The sequence below is a fragment of the Melospiza melodia genome, chromosome 3 (genome assembly GCF_035770615.1).
Source record: "Melospiza melodia melodia isolate bMelMel2 chromosome 3, bMelMel2.pri, whole genome shotgun sequence".
NCBI lineage: Eukaryota > Metazoa > Chordata > Aves > Passeriformes > Passerellidae > Melospiza > Melospiza melodia.
Genome location: NC_086196.1, coordinates 125,865,309 through 125,887,101, shown reverse-complemented (window position 1 = coordinate 125,887,101; position 21,793 = coordinate 125,865,309). Strand labels below are relative to the sequence as shown.

General features: G+C 42.1%; 1 protein-coding gene across 1 annotated transcript in view; it reads right to left on the bottom strand.

Annotated features, from left to right (window-relative positions):
- Positions 1-19,696, bottom strand: part of ANKRD6 (ankyrin repeat domain 6) — an 84,582-nt gene extending 64,886 nt beyond the window's left edge. Inside the window, exons 1-2 of the mRNA XM_063153009.1 lie at positions 19,582-19,696; positions 19,361-19,493 (exon numbers count right to left, since the gene is read on the bottom strand). The gene's annotated coding sequence lies outside the window, so the exon portion shown is untranslated. The remainder of the gene's footprint in view (positions 1-19,360; positions 19,494-19,581) is intronic.
- Positions 19,697-21,793: the final 2,097 nt, after the last annotated feature.

Sequence of the window (21,793 nt, the reverse complement as noted above, 5' to 3'; positions counted from 1 at the left end):
TTCATCATTGTCATCACCTTCACCAGATGCTCATTGCTCAAAAGCTCAGTCAAGGGCGAAGGACAAAAACATGGCAATGATGTAAGGGCAGCTGTGGAATGATTACTCAGGATGAAATCGATAGCAGTGTGCTACTGTTGGGAGATCAGCAGTACAACTGAAAGCTACAAAAGTGGTTTCATCTTCAATCAGGAAAGCAGGGTGTATGAGGACCTGATTTAGTTTCCTTCAGGTTGGAATGCACTGTTGCAGCATGCAAAGTCTGCAGCTTCCCCAGGCATCCCTTCCAAACCCAAATATTATGTGGTATGAATGAGATTAGAAAATATTAATCAGCATATATACTGGGAGAATATGGAAATACTTTGCTCTTCTAAAATAAATTAATTTGCACAATGACTGTAGTATGAATTCAGTTTCAGGGCTTATGCTGCATGTATTCTACTTGCCAGAAAAAATGCAAGATACTAGTGGGTCAAAGGATGGTTTCATATGGGAATATAATTGGATGCAGTGGCAGGTTGAACATTCCTTCAGCAAGGGAATATTTACAAGAAGCCTTTTTAAAATTCTGATATACAATTTAGCTAGAAGAAAAAGTTACACATCCTTCTCTGAGAGAACAGGAGGCTGCTACTGCTATTGACTCATTTTGAGACTGCCTTAATGGCTTAATTGTTCAAGACAACTTATAAATAAGTGTCTTATTTTAAACCTGTTGCTGGGAGAGAAGCTCCAAAATGAAAGTAATCTTTAAAGACAGGAGAATTAAGGTACTTTTCCATACAGGCTATGCAAGTTCTCTTTATAAGAGATTTTTCACTATGCATTAATAAGCACAGTCGACAGTACTTCCAAAGAACAATGTGTTCATGGCATAACACATGGGATAACATGTTTCCTGAGACATATGTTCAAAAATGAAGAAAGCATGTTCTGGATATTGAATTTGTCCACAAAATGATGGATGTGTCTTTCAAGAAGCAGTTCTGAAACAACAATCTATCAGTCCTGCTTTATTTGTATGCCCATCAGGAAAGACAATACTGTAGGATGTGCTGGCTCACTTGGAGCACAACAGAAGTTAAAACAGAAACAGCAGATGATCAGAACCAGCTAACTAAAAGCACATTCTATAAGGAAACTTCAGCTGCTTCTTCCAGAAGACGCCAGGAACAGAACAATCCCAGTGCCTTTACACAAAAACAGATCTCCCCTAACTTCCCTCATGAAAAAACGTGATCTAAAATTGGGTCTTTCGGAGATTCTGTATGGGTTTTCACATCTATTTGGTTTGCCAACTCAGAGGTTTTCTCATGTGTTGAGAAATACAATCCACACCAACTTGCAGCCCCTGGAAAGGCTTGTGGCTGCACACAAGGTGCCACACCACAAAGAATTCCCAACCTGCCTTCCCTTCCTGCATAAGGACTGAGTAAGACAGAAGCCATTCTTGCAGCTGCAGATCTCCCTGAAACAGAAAATACCAAACACCTGGTACCATTCCACCAGCTCTCCTGCAGCGCTATCATATTACATTTTGACTATCATACAATAAAGAACCCTCTGTCTTCATTAAATGAAGGAGGAAGTGGCAAGCTGGGGTTAGAGAGAGTAGGGCAGCGATGAGAGAGCAAACATCCTGCAAAACACGTTCAGTCCTGGAGCTACGTCTTGGAGATCTGTAGCAACAACACTAGGCAACAACCCAGTTTTTTGGTTTACAAAACAAAACACCCAAATCTTCAGAATGGACAGAAAATTCCCCACCCTTCTGGAGAAAGTGCAACATACAGCCAAAAATCTTCTTGGGCGAATGCACATTGCAATTTTCACAATATTCAGTATTTTCTGACTTAAATCAGTAGTTTCTATGAGTCCATAAAAAAACCTAGGAAATGCCTAAGGAAAACTGAGGATACCAGATTTTCCATCTTGTCTTAAGAATAGAGCCTCACTTTTACAGTAATGTTAAAGAGTTAAGACTGACAAAGTCCCTTTGCTGGGAGGGGAGACTGTCACCTGCTGGCACAAAAGAAAAGGGTATCTCAGCACACTTGCAGGGAAGCATATGTCTACAGCTCTATTTTCCGCAGGGGTCTATCTATCTGCTTCCCAAGAGGCCAGTGCTGAGTTCCCCAGCTAGAAGAACAGACTCCACAGCGAATTTTCTTAGGTGGGCAAAAGCAGCAATGTTGGTTTATGACAGGAGTTAAAAATTATTTACGCCCTCAATACCATTTTTTGCAGGGTGGAGGAAAAAACTGGTCACAGAAAGCATTTTAAAAAGAGGCATGTGCTTGTCTTTTCCCCCTACATCAGTGAGCAAGGTTTCACATTAGAAATCAGGAGCAAGTTCATCATATACCACTCACTCCTCTGTGCTGTGTGAGTCTGGCAGGCCTGCTCTACCCCTATAAATGTGGGAAGCTCTTCAGAAGGACTGAAGAGCTGTGTTCTTGGGGTGCCCTGCCACAACAAAACCATCAGGGAGAGAGCAAAGAGGCCATCTGACATCTCAGGCTGCAGGGAGAAGGGAAGAGCCACCAGTGCAGCTCTGCATCAGGTGCAGCAGGTGGCATGGGCTATCAGGGTGCTTCCTTCACAGGCACAGGGAGAAGAGGCTCCTTGCTCTTGAAACCTATAACCACTTCTGGTTTCTCTCCTTTCTTGCCTGGTGATGGAGAGAAGTAGCCCTATCCAGGTATCTTGCAGTGCTCCTCAACAACCCCCCTGCCTGGGCATTGCCCCAGCACTGAAAAGATTTGGGTGTTTGCCACTGCATTCTGAGGTCTCCCCTGAGATCTGAAGCGATGCTGGCTGCTGCCACTGCTCAGAAGAACAAGCAGCACAGAGAGGGAGCACAGCCTTCCCAGCCAAAGCCCTTGTACACAATGAAGAAATGAAACACAGAATGTGGTGGAGTGTGGAAAGCAGCTGCCTACCTCCTGAGTTAGAGATTTTGTCCAGAAGATTTCCATATAAAAATAAGCATGGGAGTTTCTAAAAAGCTCTCCCAGACAAGAGTGGCTGCCAAGCCAATGCACCACAGCCAACACAAAAAGCTGGAAGGATCTGTGGAGACAGGGCAGCTCCCTTGAAGCTGGAAACTGATGGCTCTGGCAGCAATGCTGAAAGGATGCTACAGTGTTTGCTGCAGCAGAGCTGCCCACCTCAGCTTGGGAGAGAAGGAAACATTGCAAATGGAAACAACGGGAGCTCCTACAATAATTACACAAGAAAATATGAAACTATTTAAAGGCACTCTCTCTCTCACTCTCTCAAGGTGTTTAAGTTAAGAAGCATCACAGGAATTTCAAATAATGGATTAATTTCAAAGATGTGTATGACACCCTGTCAGACCTAATGAAGAACCAAGGGTTTGGAGACAAGTCTGTGAGACTCAATTCTGTTAGCCACAAGCTTTCACAAGCAAGGACTCCTGCTGAACTAGAAGGCAGCTCCTCCATGGCATCAAGCGCCCCTTCTTGAAGTGACAGCTCGCACATCTAAGTGTACATATTACTATTGCCTGTTAGCAATCAGATACTCCCATTTGAGGCATGAAGCTTTACTTCTCCAAGGTGCACTCCAGGGACACAGCTGCTGCAGCCCTGACCACACACTGCACACCACCTTGTTAAGATAGAAACCACCACAGTGCTCCAGCTGTTACTGCAGGAAAACCCTATGCAGGAAAAAAATGTATGTTTGGGATTCTGACATAGCCTGGATAAAATATACAAGCAATCCAAATTCTCCTTGTATGAAGCTCCAACAAAGTATCAACTAGTAAACAAATAAACTAAATCTTAGTATAATAACACTGTTGCAAAACAGTTTAGAATAGCAAAAAATTTAATCTTACAGATTTATTCCAAGGAACTGGGTGTCAGTAAGACCTGAACATCATTTGTTTAAAAAGTGGTGATTTCAAAGCTGAAAGTTTTCATTATCATCTCTCAGCTTGGATCAGCAAGTTCAAAATCAAACTTCTGATGTAAATATAAACATCCCAAAACGGTGTAGTTTCAAAAGTGAGGTAATACGATTGCTGCATCTCCAGACTTAACAAACTGAGTCAACTTCCTCTGCATTATCCCTCACCCACCCCCCTCCCTGTCAAAGCAATTCACCCCTCTGGTAATTCAGGTACGCTAGAGGGAAGTGTTGCAGGACAACACTTACCATCTCCTCCTCTCCCGGGCAATTCAAAAGAAGGCAACAAAAGACTCAGTAATTGAGAACTGTTCTCTGAATGAAAAGGTCCAATTTTACAAGATTCATCACAAAGTCTCTTATTAATCAACAGCCTCGGCACTCTTACTCTTCCACCTCACACAGACATTTCTGCAATGTGTTTCAGGCTACTGGGGGAAAAAAAAAGGGTAGTTCAGCAGGAAGCAGCAGAAGGTAAAGAAATGAAGAATCTGAAATCGATCCTGCTCCTGTCCTACACAGCATCTGTCAGAAGCATCAGCAGAGTAGGACTATCTCCTTGGTGAGTACAGTTTTCTTTCTAGTTTTTCTGTTTTGGTACCTCCAGTAATGTTGACAAACTGTTTACACACAAGAACAATACTTGTAATTTTGCATCGACAGTCTTGTAGCTGACCTCTTACAAGGCATCTGAGTTCTTATATAAACTAGGTTTGAAGACTGAGAACAACAGATTTCTATTTTCATCTGGTTAGGAAAAGTCCTATTTGACAAGTTCCCTTGCTAGACTCCATGTTAGTTTGCTGACAGACCTGCTGGGATGAGGATATACAGAAATTCACTTCAGAAGTGGCAGGAGGTTTTACTACCATTTTTATGAGCAGAATATTCTCTTTCCTGCTCTGATTCAAAGCTTATAAAAAACAATTAAGAGATTTAAACAAAGTCAGCAGAACCAATATGGGCAAGAAATGTCTCGTTCGAGTACTAGACCTGGCATCTGGGCAGCCTTTGCAACAGAGTGCCAGTCTCCTCTCAAAGAATGCTTTCTCTGCATTTTCAGACACAGCTCTGCTCTGGACCACACAAGGGACATAACAATAATAATAATAATAATAATTTTACATTCCTTGGATTTAAACTCATTTGAACTGATCATTGCTAGTGCAGTGTAAATAAACTTCCCTGGAGATCTAACCCCTCAGTATAGCACTTACAGAGATAGGTATTAAAACAAGGAAACAAAAATCCTGAAACATATTTTTCAGACTTCTGTGCAGTGTCAGGGCATGCAAAAGAACACAGTAAAAGCGAGGTATGTGCAGAAAGTTATCCTAGTTTTGATGAATGTGTTTATTTGGGAGTGCAACAAGAAACCCAAGGAACTTGTTTGCCCTGGATTAATGTAACACCAAGGAGGAGTTAATGAACAGTAAAGCTGCAAAGCAAATCACAGAGAGAGCAGAACTGCCGGAATTAGTCAAGCGTTTCTGCCGATGGTGCGAGCCTGCTCTGGGGTTCCAGGTCATGGCTTCCACACAAAAGTGCCCTCTTACCTCTCCAGAGCCCTGCCCAGCCACGGCCTGTCCTGGGCACCACACAGGCCACGTCTCCCACACAGCAGCAAATACTCAAGGACGTCTTTAAGGTTTACACCACAGCATTCTCTTCTTACAGGTTTTCATGTTTAGTTTCCTTTTTAAATAAAAGCCATGGAAAACCAAAACCAAATATCCAGCAGTACCCTTGCCTCTATGCTCTCTCCTACCACTTGCCATGCTAATGCTCCACAGGACTTGCACTCAAGGGTGTTTAAAAGCATGGTACACACCTCCTCCAGCACCTGAACTACAGGAATAAGCTCTGGAAGACACAAGCATACAGGGCAGCAGAAGAGGACTGGCTAGTGGGGAGGAACAGAGTCAGCTCCTTGCCACAGACTTTCACACATATTTGTAAGACATGAGAGGAATGCTGGGAGTCAAGCTTTTTTTTTTTTAGAGGGGGGGAAAGGAGAGGAAGGTGTTACTGAATAGTGAGAAATTACATCTAGCGGCTGAGTACAGCATAAATGAGAACAGGTTTGGCACTTTCTGAAAGGCAGTGAAGATGCTGATAAGACTTAGGGCACCTGTTGTAATTGGTGACCTCAGCATGGGCTGGAGTGGATTTCTATATCTGTGAACATGCTTATGAATTATGATTATGAATGCATAAATATAAATAGTGCAGAATGATTGTACTTGCTTTATTTCTGTGGCTGTCATGTAGTCTTGATCAAAAGAAAGAAGAAAGTGCATACATTAACACTGGTGGGCTGATGAGAGGAAACCAAAAGCGAAAGCCTGCTGCCATGTTTGTCTCACTTTGTGCAAGTTACAAAAACCTCCCTAGAAAAGTACAGTAAACTGCTAAAAAAATTTTCAGTTTTATTTCTCAAAGACAAGTTATGGGAAAAATATTCAGCCAACATCCAATTCTGAGGCCCTGAATGTCTATTTATTCCACAATTTAGAGCAAAGACCTCTAGTCCTTTACAATTCCATTTCCCTTTCTCTCAAGCTGTCTTGCATTTAAGCAAAGACAGTCTATATTTCTAGGTGGTAAACATTGGTTATTCCATTTGCAAAAAGTTAAGCTGTTATCACCATAAAGCTGAAGGAAAAATTTTAACAGGTTAGAGGATAATGTTTCTGTGATTATTTTTTTCTTTACCTCATAAACCAAGCCAGGAATTCTAAAGCAATTCTCATTCAAAATGCCCTTGGGTTCTTTGAAGACATGTGGTGGCAGGCCAGTAAGACTTTCACAATTTTAGATTTTGGGGAAAGAATGAGAGTTACACTTGAGAAAAGCTGGGACAGACTGCACAATAATGACAGCAGCAGTTTTGGTACAAGACTTTGTTTCATTAAAACATACTGGGCTGAATACAGTAGTAGGACATATTTGCTGATTCAGACACTACAAAATGAGAATTCAAGAGTAAGTTTAGTTTATGTAAACACAGTCTGAAGACAGTCCTGGCATTGGTTTGAATAATATTGGTCTGAAGAAGTATCTGCACAAAGCCTTCAGCTGCACCAGTCCATTTCACACCCTGCCCGCTCTTGTTACACCTTCTCCTTGTCCTGGTCTTAGCTGGGATAGAGCAAATGTTCTTAGTAGCTGGTTCAGTGCTGTGTTTTGGATTTAGTGTGAGAACAACGTTGGTCACACACTGATGTTTCAGATGTGGCTCAGCAGCGCTTGCCCTGAGTCCAGCCCCTTTCAGGGTCTCCTGCTCTGCCAGTGAGGAGGGGCACAGGAAGCCAGGAGGGAGCATGGCCAGGACAGCTGACCTGAACTGGCCAAAGGGATAAGCCATACCAATAAAGCAGGTTCTGGACTTGGGGGACCAGACTAGGGACTTAATTCCCAACAGAAATAAGACTTTGATGTTTAATGCACTCACCATTATCATTAGTCAGAGACAGTTTGATACCACACAGACACAGACTTTACCTAAATTCTTCTGGAAGGAAGGCCACCATAAGAAACAGTATCTGCAAAAAGTAATCTAAATTCCCCTATAAAGTTGTAATACAAGGTCAAGGTGCCCTTCACAGTTGTATCTGTAAAGGTGATGTTTGTGAGTAATCTCCAAACAGGTCATGCAAACAAAACAATGAAAATTCTGATCCTCTTGCCTGGACCACTGGCAGACATGGAGCTGAAGGATCTCTCAGTGGGTTGTGGGCACCCTCTGTGTTATCTTTATTATTGCTAAATTCTTTGCAAGTTCTGCAGAAGACTCTTCCCCACTCCATGCAGAAATTCACTGGTGGGAATCTCAGTCAGATAACAAAAGTGATTCCCTACCTCAGGGCTCTTTTGTTCCAACCCAACTGAACAGCCCAGATCCCAAATGTCCTCCTTCATTTGTTCTGTGCAAGCCATGCAGAGCAAGAGTCCCAGCTCAGCATTTGATTCACAAGGAATGCCTCCCCACCAAGCCCAAAATAAACAAAACCATGCTTCCATCCTATGCTACTTATATTGCAAACTAGGATCTCAGCTAATTTTAAAAACCTATGCATCAACACAAAATACTTCCAGGCCAAGAAACTGAAGTTAATCTCTCTCAGCTCAGGCTATGGCTAAATTAACACATCTCACCTTGAATATCACATTGCTCTTCCCTGTATCTTGAGAATCTTGCCAGCTGTACTAACACAGGAACAACAGAAGAAAGCAGCTATCACAAAACCTTGGCTCTTGCATCAGGTGACTGAAATGAGCATTGCACAAGAGTGCTTTGATGTTATAAAAGGCCTAAGAAAATGCCAGGGGTTTGGGGTGTATTTCTTGCTGTGTTTACTCTCTTACCAAAGGGCACTTGTCACACACATGCCATCTGCTGCACTGAAATGCAACACCCAACCAGGTAAAATAAAAATCTCCCACACCAGCAGGCTCTGTGTACAGATTCAAAGGATCACCACTAATATAATTTTAGGTGTTTCAAGAAACTATGCTACAGAGACTGCATTTCTTGAAAGCTTCTCCTCCTGTAGGACAGAACCTCAGCTCCCAGGGAAGACTCTGCCCTCATGGCTGCACACAAGAAGTCACAGGCTCACAATCCAGAAATATTTGTACTTGTGTCAGATATGGAGAGCTGAGAGTGCAAAATGAACACAAATGACCCTCACTCCCCCACACTGCCCCCTGATCCCCCTCCTTTCCCCTGGGTGCTCACAGGCACTGCAGGAACCCAAAGGAGCAGTCCTGCAATAGAAGCCATCTCTAGGAACTGAAACTGGCTTTAAAGACACTCAGCCTCTTAATGCTTGTGGATATTTCCCACAGCCTGAAAGAAAGGAAAACCTGGAAATGTGTTACTACATGGGCTTACCTACAGCACCTTGGTAAAGTCAGGATCCCTTAGTACAAGCACCTCCTTGGTCAGCCACTATCAGGAACCATGGAGGATGATGCTATTTGTTGCACTCATTTCATTCTCCTTAAGTCTTCAGTCAAAATAGATGCTTTGGTCTATTCTGAGTACTGAAAAGGATCATGCAGGTCAGTGTATCTGCTTTATAGTTAATGAATATTCTGAAATCTCAGCATATCTGAGAGTCTCCTTCATACTTTACAAGAGCCCAGCTCATTCAAGATTGTTAAGACATGGAGAACATTTTACATTATCTGCCCACAAACGTTGCCCAGGTCCTAAAGAGCAAAGAAAATAAGAAGCAAAAAAATCCCAAACCTGATGACAGAGAAACAGAGAAGAGCAGATCATGCTAGAGGGACATCATATTCCTGGACTATCTTCCCAGAAACATACAGGATTTTCCTCATGGCCATCTCCTTCCCTACCCTTATGAAGCTCAGCACCCCTGCACCTCTTACATTTGAGGACACCCTTTTGAAAGAGATTCCATTTTCACTTGTACAACATACAGGAAAAACACAATAAAAGTCTCAAGAAGGTGGCAGTTCCTGTCCAGTAAGATAGAAACAGATATTCCTTAACCATCACTCCTACCAAGGAACACAGTGGTCAGTTGTTATCAAAAAACCAGCACGCTGATAAGGACTGGAAGCCTAGCAAAGGTAGAAGACAACCAGAAAAGCCCATAAGCTACTGATATTGGAACTGAGAGAGTTGAAAGCAGTCAGAGATGGAAACATGCCCCAAGACCCAAAACAATACTAGAGCTGAAGTGAAAGCAGAAAAAATAAGATTGCAATTGAGACAGATAAAGGCCAGAGGATAGGATGAGGAAGAAAATACTTAACATAAAGCCTTTAAATAGCCTTGGAAGATGTGTCATGACCATCAAACTGATCTATAAAGATGGCCTGGAAAGGTATGGAAGAGGGACACATATCCTTTTCCATTCACAAATTCTTTCTTTAAGGATTGTCAAAAAACCTTTTGCTCTATTCACATCTCTTTTGGGTTCTAAGTGTTGACTCAGCACTTATTAACCACTGTTAGGAGCACAGCTAGCAAAACAACAGGAGATTTGCAGGAGATGAGAAACAGATCAAAGAAAATCAGATGATTCTGTTATCAATGGTACGAAAGTACTAGGACAAAAGAGGGGGGAAGATGAAATTGGGGAACAATGCAGAGCTTTTAGAAAAGGCACAGAAGGAAGAGAAAATGGGAAAATTAAATGGTGAAAAGGACAAGGACATCTTCATTACCTTACAATCACAGAAGTGGCCTAATAGGGCAGAAGCACACATTGGTGTCTCAGGGCAGACAGGACCAAACTTCACTCCTGAGCTGTGCTGCTCCATCTCTGGATTTGCTGGTTCTGCAGCGCGAGTAAGGAGTTACCAGCGGAGTTCTGCTCTCTCCTGGCACTACAGGACTGAATCACACCTACCCAAGGGAGTAGGTGTTGCAGTTGCCACACAACCACCAGCTCCCAGTGAGGTATAAAACAGGGATAGAAAACTAAGGAAAAGGACAACTGACTCTCGTGCTGTTTTCCTACAGTTTGTCTTCCGTTTTTGGCTCAAGACAGGGAGGCAAAAAGGAGGGGTAGAAAGAGAATGCAAGCAGATCATATATTTGTATTCTTGTTTTCCAGTCCTTCCAGAAAGGCCAGTTTTGTAAACAGAGAGAAAGCTGAGATTTTCTTTATCTTGTTAACTACTCCCATGACTGTAACACACCATGCAGAGTTCACAATTATCTCTCTGCTCAACATTATCAAAAATGCACTGCAACTTCTTTGTCAACGTGTTCTTTTAGTCAGGCTATCTGCACCTAAAAACACTCAGCCTTTTGTTTCAACAGCACAGACCTGCATGCTGAATTATAAAAATTGTCCAATATCATATTATCTTGGCTACAGATTTAATTTCACGGAATATGAAACTTCACTGAAAATCATTGTACAACAAGACAATGAAACGTAAACATTCACTTCTGTCTTTTTTCCCTTTATATTAAGTGTGAGCCTACTACAACTCCCTCTGGGAGGATATTTTTCATACAAAGCCACATTCTTTGAGTCTTATTCACATAAACAGTCATGGAACTGAATGAGATCAGCCACAGAAGCAGGGAAATCAGGTTTTGATCCAGTATTACTGATACAAAATACAACATAAAACTTTAAAAGAACAGGATAATAAGCACCCATCTTTAAACTATCTAATAATGCAAAAACTACTTGAAGGTTTTGTTTTTCAGTTCTACCCTTCTAAGATGTAATACACTAAATTAATTATAATTTTGCTGCAAACAATTTGTTGATAATTACCTCTCTGTGGACCATACTGTTATTTGAGTACAAATCATGAGAATTTTTTAAAAAGTCATTATTTCAGTATCACTTTATTCTTGATCCTTAATTAAGCAAGGCCTGAAAATCCCACTTGTGGAGCATAAGGGAAGTGATTTTCAAATGGTACTTGCTAAAATCTGCTAACTTTTGCATTACACTTTGCCTGACTCTGTTTTCCCTGAAACATCATATGTATTTTGAGCTAAGCTTAACATAGACAAACCATGAAAAACTTCTGTTAGCAGAAAAGTGGATACTCATTCTCAGAATTTGAATAATGACAACTGATCGACTGAAGGTCAGTTTTATGCTTTTTACAGGCAAAAAGGACAGACATACAACACACGCTTGCTGCTGTATTAAAACTTACAATGTGACTTTATTAATGACCATCAAACTAAGACATTGCCTATATAGTTAATGCTTTCCAAAATCTCAGTCCTTTGGGGAAGATGACAAGTATACAGCTCCCTAGAAAGACAGAAAAATCCTTCATCTTAGTGTGAAACACTGTAGCACATATTTACTAATGTTCTGAGAAATTCCATCATAGTGTCACTCTCCTCTGATAACCTTCCCTGGCTTAGCTTACTTGAAAAGCACATTTAGTGCTTTTTCTGCTAAGGCAGAGTATCCTGTGTTTCACGAGAGTTACACAGGACTGAAACACAGCAAGTTCTCAATTTCACTCACACTCTTTATTCCATGTCTGGGAAAGGCTGAGAATGGGTCCCAGACAAAACTACCTTTAAACCACAGCTCCTGAGTAGCTCAACACTTATTTCAGCCTAGTCAAGGAGAGAGTCTTAATTTCAAATTGTGAGGAGAACAAATAAACCTTTAAAATGTTGGTTTGTTTTTTCCTTTCAAGTGCTGTCCTCAGTTCTTCTGAATGCACCCTTACCTGTTTTCTTGGTGCGTCTGCTCACCAAAACCAGCTCACCCCATGTAAGTATATGCAGACATTTGCTGCATGTACAAACCCACACATGATATGTAAGCTAATTCATATTATTACAACTTTTCAAAAAAGTCATTCTTAAAAGCTGTAAATGCATGTATCCAAGTTCTGCAAGCTTTGAATATGTTTCTGTCTTCCATAACATGTATCCTGCTTTCAGGATTACAAACAAAAAGAAGAAAAACTGGCACAGTTCTAGTAAATGAAGCAGCAGCATCCTCCTCATTTGCATGTCTGCAGTTATAGACATGAAAGACTAAATTCTCTGAAAGAATATGGAATCCAGAAGTTTGCTTTTAAACTTCTCAACCATGTGTTGATGGGTAGAGATAAGGGGAACAGAAAGGAGGGAGAAAAAAAATTGAGTTTGTTTTTTTCAACCTAAAATACTCTTGTATGGAGATAATGAATCTGGGATTAATTTCTTAAAATATATAGGGCTTTTTTCAGTTAAGAGACTCTGGCAAGGACCAGAGCTTATGCCTGCAAATTCTGCTTTGATTTGTTGATACGGCATGCTACTTAGGGCAAGTATTCATAACACGCTTTTAATTCTGCCATTCACTTTCCCATTGGGACCCATCTTGCTTCCAGGTAAACAAAGTGTAAAATTCTTATTGAGAAAGGATGAATAAACAAAGCAGAGCTAAATATAGAAACAGTCAACCTGTTCTGACAAGTAGGAAGAATGAGAAGCAGAAGTGAGTTACTGTAATACACACACGGTTCTCTTTAACCAAAACTAAATCCCAAACAGAATACTGAAACTTAAAATTTTATGAAGCAAGCTGGGATGTGACTGCAATGTAGAATAGATGGAGCTGAATATTGATTATTTGGGCACAAGACAGATGTTTAAACTAAGCTACTTCACATTTGTGGTGAGCATACACATAGCCTGTTACCACACTTGCACTGATGTGAAGTTATTTCCCAATAACTCATGTCCAATCCCCAAAGATTCCCTCCAAAGGAAAGAAGGCTGCTTAAAAGAAAAAAAAAATAAAACAAGCAAACACAAAAAAAGTCCCAGTATTATAAAAGCTAGGCAGTCATGGGATAACAGGAAAAGTCCTCATCTGTACAGAGAACCAGTGAGACAGGAAATAAACAGTACAAGGTCAGTCTTCCCAAGAGAAGGACACTGAGCCTGCAGCCCCAGAGCCATCTGCATTAAGCATATATTGTGTTCATTACACCCACTAATGAATCACAAGGGGACAGGGAAAGATTACAACTGTTAAAAATGGCTGGTAGATTCAAATACCATTTAAACACAGTCTGGTATTTGGGCTGGGGAAAAAAACCCTCAACTTCATATGCATAATGATGGGCTTGGGATGATTCAGGAAATGAAATCCTGGATTGACAGTGGACTGGTCTTCTGAAAGCATCAGCACAGTTAAAAAGCAGGAAGGGTGCTAAAAATTACTGCAGAGAGTACAACCAATCTCACCTTTATTCAATCATCTAAGAAATTCAATTGCATCTTAGAAGTTGTCAGTCTGGCCTTCTCATCTTTAAAAAGGTTTAGCAAAACTAGAAAAGTTTCCAGGAAGGAGAACATAAGACAACCAAAGGTAGGATAATTAAGTAGAAGAAAATCAGGTTGGAGAAATACTAGAAGACATCAGGTCAAACCAGCATATTTCAAGCTCAAAAACAAGTGAGAAGAAATAACTCTTCTTATCAAATAGCAACTTTCAAGCCATGTATGTCATTTGTTGTCTTCCTTCTCTGATTTTCTCAGGCTGTTTCCCATTCACTCATGTTCCCTCCTCAGTTTGACAGAGTCACTGATGTAGATGCCCTACAGGAGTGAAAGGCATTAAAGAGAATATGTGTCATCTCTCCCTGTAAATGAAACACAGCCAACCTAGAGATGAGAATTGGTGAGGCTGACCATGACACCATTCACCCACACCTCCAAAGCAGGCTCATCATTCCTGCAGCCATGGGACTTGCTCAGCTCCTGGCCACAGAGATGGAAGAGGTGAAGGAATTCTCCCCAGACAGACAGTCCTGTCCTAGTCAGCAAGAGATATCCACAGAGGTGTCCACTGTCTTCAACCAAAGAATGATTTGTTAAAAAAGGTCACACAGAGAAGCAGCTGATGTAAGGCACTCTGTTATTCCACCTATGTCAAAAGCATCTATGTCACTTGGTAAGTTTTTGAAAACTCTTTACATTACTAGAATTTAAATAAATTAAATTTGATCCTGCTTATTTTGAGGCTAGCAGCAACTAAGGCAGCCAAGATCAACACCATCTTTTTACTGAGCTGTCCTCACTCATCCCCAAATCCAGTTCTGCTTTATCAGGCATGCTGGCAGTGAAGCTGCTCACCTGCAGGGGCACCTCCACTTGTCTGTCAAGACACCAGGGAATAAGTGAAATGGATGACAGCCTCACCCAGTGCATGCCAGGTCAGGATTTCTTAAAACCTGTCTTCTCCAAACTGATTAAGTGTAGTCTTACAAGGAAAGAAGAGAATCCAACTTGGTAGCAGACTGTTCATTAAGAAAATACTATACTTCAAACTCATGTTTAAGCTTACTCCACACCTGAGTCTGCCATTCATAGCAATACTTACACCATTAAAAATAACCATTAAAAATCACCATAAACTTAGAAATAATAATAAAAAAGAGCACATTGAAAGAGTATAGTTGGATTTTACCCAGAAGCTGTGAAAAAACACCACCATATATTTGCAAGAATTCAAGAGCTGTTGCAAAGTCTGGAAAAAACAAACTGATAAGAAAATGCTGCACTTTTAAAATCTGGATTCAAACCAAAACAATAACATCAATGAAAAACTGTAGATGTCAGGCAGATAATTTTGCAGCCAGAAGAAAGACACCCCCCCTTCCCTCCATCCCATAATCCTCTTGAAAGACTTCAGCCAAAGTCAAGTCCCAAAAGTGCTCAGACAGAAAATGAAGGAAAATTACTCATATGTAAGCTTTACAAAATGCTAAATACCAACTTAGGAACAGATCTGCCTGGCAGTTATTAGTGTAATTATTTGCAACAGTAATGATAACAGTGAAAAGATCACATCCTGCCCAAGACTCTGCACCAGCTGCAATTTCTGCATCTGTTGCACAGACAGACATCAAACTCTGAGCAGAAGTAAATCATACCTAAAATGATTCACTGTGACCACTATTAAAATGTTACTCAAATATGAAGCTCATATATAATTACCATACATTCATGGCACTTTCCCTCAGTGACTGACCCAACTGAGACAATTTAGGGCACTTTAACTCAGAAGTGTATTGGTACAATATAAATAGACCTAGCAACAGATCTTCCTAAGATGTCACATTGCAGATGCTGTTAAAAGCAACAGAAAATATTCCTGACTGGCTTAAAGCAATTGGCATGTCAAACTGGAAAAGGAATTATCCCACTGCAATGCAGACACAATGAAGATACACACCCTTAAGGAACTCACTTCCATCGATTCCAAATGCATTTTCCATAATGCAAATGAAAATGCTTTTGTCCAACAGCATGCCAAGACATGCACACAAAACCTGTATCTTCAGTGGCCACTTCTCAAAGTGGGTGGTGTTTAGGTGGGGAAGGTAGCAAATCATGAGAGAGAGAGGAAGGCACAGGCTGTTAGAAGAAGCTTGTTTAAATCCAGGATTTGAAAGAGGCATGATTTAATGATTTGAAGAGTACTCCAAAAATGCTTTTGATCATGATATAAGATTAAAAAGCCTAGACTTTTCTGGCATAGGAGTATATCAATTTTTCTTCAGGATTATGGCAATCCCCCTATGGTACCTGTACTCAGCACATCACACCCCAGATACCCTGTAGCCCCAGTATGCTCCATCTGGCTGGCAGCCACACCACATACTCCCATCCACCACTTGCCACAGATGTGCCCAAATCCCATCCCTAATCACAGCCAGATTCCCCCCCATGGCTGTGGCTTGGTTGAGATGCTCCTATGGCTTGGAGGAGCAGCAGTGGGTGTGGATTGTGGGAAGGAGAGAGCCACAGAGGAGACACCAGGAAGACACGAGTGCTGGCTGGAAGGAAGCGTCTTCCTGTTCATTCCAAAAACCTTTAATTACATTTCACACATAGCAGGATCTCTTCCAAAAGATCAAAAGTAAAACAGTGCAAGAGCAAGCCAGCAATCTACAGTCCTGCATTGTACCATGAGTTACCTGTGCATTTGGTAATCCATCAGAAGTACATCACTGAGGCTACCAAGACAACCTCTCCCCATCTGGATAATGCTAGAATTCAAGCTGTTGTACTGTATCCATTAGGCCATCCAATGGGGATTGATTTATGGCAGCAGGATGCACCCAACTAACTATTAGTGGTAATAAACTAGATTCCTTTTAGCCTCAAAGTCCTGTGCAGCCTTAATGCTTCATTTATCACACACCTCTAAAAATGTGTCCTAAATTGACGCTCATTTCATCATTGGGTTTTTTTGATAGCATTCTTGACCTTGGTATCAAACTACTGCACACCAACAGTATCCTTCCTGCTTCACTCTCAACACCTTCACGTTTCCAACTCAACCTCAGTATTTTCTAGAAAACAAGAAAAATACCTGTCTGGCCAAACCAGTAGCTTTGAATACAAAGCATCATTGTGTCATGCACAACCTGCCAAAGGAAGCAACACACAGAGAACATCCCAGGCACAGGGAACATCCCAACACTCGTGTTTGAAAGCTATGCAACAAATAAGCAAGGAGTCCGCATATTTATTCTGACTCTTCCAAAATTTGGAACACCTGCCTTCACAAATCCAACAGTCTTCTGAATGGCAGCATGAGATAAACCAAATACAAACAAAAGGAAAGAGACCAGTACACATAATTCAGTGACAGGTCACAGCAAGACATGGGGTATTTCAGGATTTCACTATTCTCACAACTGCTGTCAATGAACTGTAACAAACTATTCTCCATCAGCACCTGCTAACAGGGAGTGGAGTAGCCAAGTGAGAAATAACTAAGCTATTTCTAAATGGTTCACAAGTTAGCAGTGGTATGCAAGAATATTTCTAGTATTGTACTTCAGAAGCTATTCTGGAGATTTTTGGGATCAAAATAGCTGGATATGAGGCAGGGAAGAAAATTAGCCCCTTACTGTTATGAATTAAGGTCTTTCTGAAGTGCAGTTCTGCACCTTGTATTTTTGGCTGGATCATTTAAGTCACATATTTAGTTCCTGAATAAACAAAAGGAACTAAAAATACTCATTTCAAATTTTTATTTGCCCAAAGCAATTCTAATCAATTTATGTCTTTGACAAATATATCCCTATATCAATCTTGCCAATAAAATATGCACCTCATTTGTGGTTTTAAATAAAGTACTTCCACCAGGGACCTGTTGTACTGATACAGCTCTAAAAAAAGATACAACTGTGAGTTCTCTGCCAGTTCATCCAAAGTCCTAACTGTTGAGGGAAAAAGAGAAAGTGCACATCTGAAACTAATGAGAATAAATACAGTTGTCAGTATAATTAATTTAAGAACCTGAAAGTGCTTTAAAAATGTTCATTGGTACACCACCTATCCAAACCAATAACATTGTTCATCCTGTTACACAGATTTAGTGAGTAAAGGACAGTGAGGTCTTTTTCTTTTACATCACATGACTCACTGGCAAAGTCAAACAGAGGTGAAGCTAAGACACATGGGGAAATGCAGCTTGAGGCTCAATTGCTCACCACCACACCCTACAAGCACCTGATTTACTCAGGTATCATTCATCTCATCTAGTCCAAGAACATGGTAAGTGTGATAATCTGAACTCCAGAACATGCCACCTGTGACAGGGCAAGAGGCTGAGCCTGGTGCTGCCACTACATCAGCCAACATGGGAGCCCCACTAGCACAGACAACTTCTCACAATTTCTGTTCCTCAAAAATGAAAGGACCTCTGTGAAAAAATCTTGAAGGAAAACACCTGCATGATCAGGAGATTTCCACTGTATTTTTGCCAATCATTTACTGGTTATTTCATTTCTTGTGTTCAAAGCCAGTCTCCTGTATGAGGTTGGTAGCACTGTCTGGGTAAATATTAAGTAGCAAGGGAAAGTGAAAACTTCCCAGCTGAATACTACCATAAAACTCCTTTTTAATTTTTTTTTTGTTTATTTTCGAAAAAAAAAAACCCAACCAAAACATAACAACCAAACCAAAACAAAAAAACAAACAGAGAGAAAAGCAGTGACATTACTACTGCTGCTGCACAATTCCCATTTACCCTTGCAGATAGGTCCTCACAGATAAACAGGCATACATCATCTACATACCAGGCAAGTAAGTACTTTATGTAGCCATCCAACTGCAGGTTTTGCTACATGCAGTGTATTTAACTATTTTTGAGTATTTTCTGCTCAGAAATTGTTATGAAGTTCTGAAGGAGAGTCATTATACCATGTCTTGTGGTCTGCAATGCAACTGCAGATCTTACATGTAATCACACATCTCCAGAAACACTTTGTTTTCCAGCTATCTGGAGAATGAAGATTACACAATACCTGAAACTTGAGCCTGCCAAAATAAGTTGTTATAAAACTAGCTGCACAGCCTGACACATCACCTTGAAAGAAAGTAAATAACATTCTCCTCAGACCAACCCATAGACTCAAACAGTCCTACCAGGGGATCTGATCCATGCCTAACCAATGCTGCATAAGAGTTAAGACATGGTTACATTTTTCTGTGTTTGGACAGAGGTGGACTTACTGATCTTCCCAATTACTCCTTTAACATTGGTAGGACATTCTAAGTTCATTTAAACAACTCATGGGGCAAAGATCCACCTACCAGCAAGCTACTTTCTAACTCTCTCAGTGTTTTCCCTGTGAACAAAATATATCAGTAGCAGACAACATGTCCTTTTGGTCATGTGCATTGCAGAAATACCAAGCAGAAATCCAAATAATCGCTCCACATATAATTATAAAAACATGAAGATATTGGTTATGCCTTTTTAAAAAAACAGAGCGCTCTCTACAGCCTATGCTGTAATACACACAACACCCCAGGGCACGATAAGCTCTTTATTAATGCTTGCAATAAAAAGAACACTGCAGAACAATGACACGCCGTAGCCATGGATTTCCACAATCAGAGCTCAACAAGCAGCCAGTGTGTACTCACAAGGTGTTGAGACCTCGGGGGGAGGCGATGTTTGCAGCAAACTAGTGGAAATATTTCCAGCGGAGTTTTCAGGTGATGTCAACAACAGGAAGGATGACTTGGAGCCAGATTTCCATTTCTCATCAGACGCGGCCTTAGAAGTTGGAACAAGAGCGTTACTTCTCCTCATTTTCACCCCCAAACCCGCAAGCGAGCCCCTACATCGACACAGGCTGCTGTACCTGCGCGGCATCCCGGAGGGTCCGACCTGCCCAACGGCGGGGGTCCCTCTCCGGGCTGGAATACGGGAACACTTTTCCCGACTCCGCTCCGGGACACTGCCCTCGCCGCGGTCGTGCCCAGCTGCGGCCCCGCCACCACCTCCGCCATCACCTGTGCGGCCGGGCCGGCAGCGCCCCCGCCCCGCCCGGGCCCCCCGCGCCCCCGGCCCCGCAGCCACACGCGGAGCCCGGCGGGGCTCACCTGCGCTGCCGCTCCCGCGGGGCCGCGCTCCGCTCTGCCCCTCCAGCGGCGCCTCCGCCGCCGGGCCGGGCTCGGGGCTGCCCCGGGGGAGGCGCCGCCGCCGCTGTGGCCGCTGCGAGGGCGACACCGAGCGGCCGCGGAGCGCGGGCGGGCAGCGCCCAGAGAGCCGCACCGCCTCCCGCCCCTCCGGCCGGCCAGCGGGACACGGCCCCGGGCCCCCGCCCCGGCCAGGAACACAGGGCTCGGCCCGCAGCAAGGCTCCGCGAGGGCTGGACGCTCTCCTGGAGCGAAGCTCCTTTGCAGCTTAATGATGGAAGCTCATAATAATTTGCGTGGGAGCAGAAGCGCTACAGAGCCACAGAATCAGAGTGGGTCAGGTTGGAAGGGACCGATGTGGTCACCTGGTCCAACCTCCCTGGTTAACCAGGGTCGTCCTAAAGCACGTGGAATAAGACTGCGTCCAGACAGCTCTTGTCCCTCCAGTGAGGGAACTTCCACAGTCTCTCTGGGAAATCTGTTCCAGTACATGGTCATCTGCACAGTTAATAAGTTCTTCCTTATGTTCAGGTGGGACTTCCCATGCATCAGTTTCTGCCTGTTGCCTCATATCCGAGTATTTGAGACCACCCAGAAGAGCCTGGCTCCATCGTCTTGGAAACCTCCCTTTTGGTATTTACACACAGTAATGAGGTCTCCCCTCAGTCACATGTTCAGCAACCAGGCTCAGCTCTCTGTGCCTTTCCTCATAAGAGAGATGCTTCAGTCTCACAGTCACCCTTGCTGCCCTCCACTGGACCCACAGCAGCTACATGTCCTTCTTGTATGGAGGAGCCCAGAATTGGACACAATAACATTTCCCAAACTTTAGGGAGGCCAGATGCCCTTCCCTCCAGCAGGGAGCCAGTCAGCGGGCTTTGAAGTCTGAACTGAAGGACAGAGAGGAACACCTTGAAAGGAGACTGTGCTTGCTTAGTGCCTCACCCACCCCTCCAGCTATCACAATATCACTGGGACCTTCTGCTCACCCGAGTCATGTGTTCATGTGGGCAATTATGGGTGAACGTCAGTAATTCACAAACTGGTAGGGAAGCAAGTTGGACAGGACCATCTATAGACACCGGTAGAGCAGAAAGGAGTTTGTATGAGTAGGCTGAGGAAAATGGTAAAAGCGAGATTGGGAGAAAAAAGAGAAAACAGAAAAAAGGCAGCTGTTCCCCATACAATGCTTGATCTCACATGCACATCACTTTCAGAGGCTGTTTCTCTGGCTTGAAGGCATTCTCAAAATGCCCTAAATTAACTGATGCCCTAAACAAACTAAACATTGAAGTATCACAGGCACTTCCTAGTTATGTCATGAATATATTCTTTTGAATGTTTTTTTAGATTATTCTACTTATGCCTTTTTTACTAAACAATTACTATGGTAGTTGTTGTTCTGTGGCAGTAGTCATACCAGAGGTTTGCATCAAAACTCTTGGTGCTCCCCAGGAAAGACTGACTGACTGACTGACTGACTGACTGGATTTATTGTTCTGATGCCTCCCTGATCTCAGCAAGGCTTTGCCAAAATGACAGCATTTATCTGAAGTCTGGTGTCATTACTTAAGTTGAAGTGTAGTTGCTAAAACACATAAAAACATGCTGTGATTCTTCACACTACGATTTTGTTTGCTCATTTCCATACTCAGGATAGGCTTACTTCATGTGAATTTTATTTAATTTGATACTGTTCAAAATTATAATGTAGGAATAGAAATATTTGTGTGAGTAACAATTAACCTGTATGTTAAATAAGTTCCATATATGTAAAAGTTCGCAGAACTATTTTATGTTTGATCATTACAACTGAGAAACAAGATGCTATGACATTGTAGGAAAAAAGCTTTATTGGCACAGGTCTGTCACCAATGTGGCATTGTGAAATGTAATAGAAATTTTCTCTCTTTAACAGGAACAGGATGAGACCCT